Source organism: Cannabis sativa, chromosome 7 (genome assembly GCF_029168945.1).
Source record: "Cannabis sativa cultivar Pink pepper isolate KNU-18-1 chromosome 7, ASM2916894v1, whole genome shotgun sequence".
NCBI classification, from domain to species: domain Eukaryota; kingdom Viridiplantae; phylum Streptophyta; class Magnoliopsida; order Rosales; family Cannabaceae; genus Cannabis; species Cannabis sativa.
The window spans coordinates 27,697,055-27,700,142 of NC_083607.1; the positions used below are offsets into that span (position 1 = coordinate 27,697,055).

General features: G+C 40.9%; 1 non-coding gene across 1 annotated transcript; it reads right to left on the reverse strand.

The window, feature by feature from the left end:
- Window positions 1-1,095: 1,095 nt before the first annotated feature.
- On the reverse strand, window positions 1,096-1,202 carry LOC115698399 (small nucleolar RNA R71). The gene has a single exon (XR_004008148.2). It is a non-coding gene; the product is annotated as a small nucleolar RNA R71 (small nucleolar RNA).
- Between the last annotated feature and the right edge of the window lie 1,886 nt (window positions 1,203-3,088).

Here is a 3,088-nt window from a genome sequence, read left to right on the forward strand (position 1 = left end):
GCTGATTTCATGTTGGTTTAATTAAGAAATTAATTAGAGAGCATGAGATTTAGAACCTAGAAGATCTGAAAAGAGCTAGGTTAATTCATAATCTGTCATTCACTTCAAGAGAAGGATAGCATTTAAACATTAACATTGGTAACTTAACAACAGGATTCGTCTCCCTATTTTCTTATCTTGATTAATCTTCTTTTGTTGGTTTTAATTTTCTGCATTGTTTTATTTAATTCATAAAAAGCATTCTTTTACCAGATAGAATTAATAGTATAATTTAGTAGTAATTAGTCCAATTCCCTGTGGTTTGACCTCACCTGTGTGAGTTTACTACTTGATTGCGTATACTTGCGTAGTAATTAATAAATTTAGCAACAAGTTTTTGGCGCCGTTGCCGGGGAATTGTATAAAGATTAATATTACCCAAAATTATACTAACTTCTACTTTGGTATATTTTCTCTTGCTGATTTTTCTAACCTTTTTCTTGCAATATTTTCTTGATCTATTTCAGGAATCCTAAGTGTATGCGCCGTCAAGGACAAGCAGTCATATTACCAGTTGATCCTGAAATCGAGAAAACTTCCAGGAGGAATCGAAAGAACAAAAGGCAAGAAAGAGTTTCAGCAACTGCTGAAACATCAGAAATCATGGCTGCCAATGTGAACAATAATGTTGGGAACAATGGGCGTAATAATGGTAATAATGGAGGCGCTGTGGAAGATCAAGCTAATGGCCGTAGCTTGAGAGATTACATTCTCCCTACTCTGACGGGAGTGCAGTCATGTATTAGGCCACCGGCAGTGGATGCAAACAACTTCGAGATCAAACCTGCCATCCTTCAAATGGTACAGTCTTCAGTTCAGTTTGGTGGCCTCCCTTCTGAAGATCCTAATCTGCATCTCTCTAACTTCATGGAACTTTGTGAAACTTTTAAAGTTAATGGAGTTAGCGATGACGCCATTCGACTGAGATTGTTTCCATTCTCACTCAGAGAACGAGCCAAGAGCTGGTTGAACTCTTTGCCACCCAACTCTATTGCCACCTGGAATGATCTGGCAACAAAATTCTTGTCAAAGTTCTTTCCTCCAGCGAAGTCTGCAAAGCTGAGAGGAGAAATCAATAACTTCTGCCAACAAGATAATGAATCTCTCCATGAGGCTTGGGAGAGGTTTAAAGATCTGATCAGGAGGTGTCCCCATCATGGTATAGAGAAGTGGATGCTGGTTCACAACTTCTACAACGGGTTGGTTGGTAATACTAGAACTCTAATAGATGCAGCAGCGGGCGGAGCTTTTATGAGAAAGAGTGCTAATGAGGCGTGTGATCTATTGGAGGAGATGGCTCTAAACAACCAGCAGTGGCCAACTGAAATGAGTCAATCCAAGAAGGTAGCTGGTGTGTTAGAAGTCGATGCCATCACAAAGTTAACAGCTCGGGTAGAGGCATTGACAAAGCTAATTGCAGGGCAAGCTAAACAAGCCCAAATTGTTTGTGAGTTATGTGGAGGAAGTCATCACTTTTCGGAGTGTCAAGCAGATGTGGATGATTTGCCAATGGATGAAGCTAAGGCCATTGGGAATTTTTCACAGAACAACAACAACAACAATTATGGGTTCAACCAGAATAACTACCGAAGAAACAGTGGGTTCTATCAGCAACGCAATCAGAACCAACAGTTTAATCAGCAACAAGCCTCTGGTGGAAATTCTAGTTTGCAAACAGACTTACTACTCCAGTTTATGACTGAAACTAGATCTTCAATTAAAGACCTGCAGACTCAGATGGGCCAGCTAGCAACTCAGGTAGCAACCCGCCCTCAAGGAAATTTGCCTAGCACAACTGAAGTTAATCCTAAAGAAAATTGCAAGGCAATTACCCTGAGGAGCGGTAAGAAGTATGATGGGCCCGAGTTACCACAACCAGTTGAGGTAGACGAAGAAATAAATGCTCAACCAGTGCAAACACCAACACCAACAGCAGAGAAGGCTACTGACAGCCCAGCACCACCACAACAGTCTCCACCTATTAGCATTGATCATCATGTGAAAATACCATATCCTCAGAGGCTCAGAAAGTCAAGCTTAGACAAGCAGTTCACCAAGTTTCTAGAAGTCTTCAAAAGACTTCACATTAACATTCCTTTTGCTGAAGCTCTAGAGCAGATGCCAAGTTATGTGAAGTTTATGAAGGAAATTTTGTCAAAGAAGAGGAAGATGGAAGACTATGAGACAGTGGCTCTAACTGAAGAGTGTAGCGCTATTCTACAGAAGAAACTCCCTCCAAAGCTCAGAGATCCAGGGAGCTTCACTATTCCTTGTACTATTGGTAAAATTGAAGGAATAAATGCACTATGTGATTTGGGAGCCAGCATAAACTTAATGCCTTTGTCAGTGTTTAAAAGATTGCAGCTTGGTGAAGCAAAGCCAACCACGGTAACTCTTCAATTGGCGGATCGATCACTAGCTCATCCCAGAGGAGTGATTGAGGATGTGTTAGTAAAAGTTGATAAGTTCATCTTTCCAGCTGACTTCATTGTTCTGGATATGGAAGAAGATAGTAATGTTCCTATCATCCTGGGGAGACCTTTCTTGGCAACAGGGAAAGCACTAATTGATGTTCAGAAAGGAGAGTTAAAGCTAAGGGTACAAGGAGATGAAGTTGTATTTAATGTGCTCAAAGCAATGACCTATCCTACGGCTAGTGACAACTGTTTTGCAATTGATGTGGTGGACCAGTTGGTGGAAACAAAGACGCATGCTGAAGATCCTCTTAATCTGACTCTGGTACAAGAAGAGGTGGTGGAACAAGACGGTAAGGAAGCTTATGAGTATGCTTTGTGGCTCGATTCTTATGGACCGCTGAATAGAAAATATTATGAAGAGTTAGGAGTCATACCAACAAGGCCTACCCCATCTACTGAAAAGCCTCCTCAACTAGAGTTAAAAGTCCTACCAGAGCATCTCAGGTATGAATATTTGGGAGAAAATAAGACACTTCCTGTTATTGTGGCTTCTTCCCTATCTTCTGTAGAGACAGATAAGCTATTACGGGTTCTAAGGAAGCATACAAAGGCCATTGGATGGACTTTAGCAG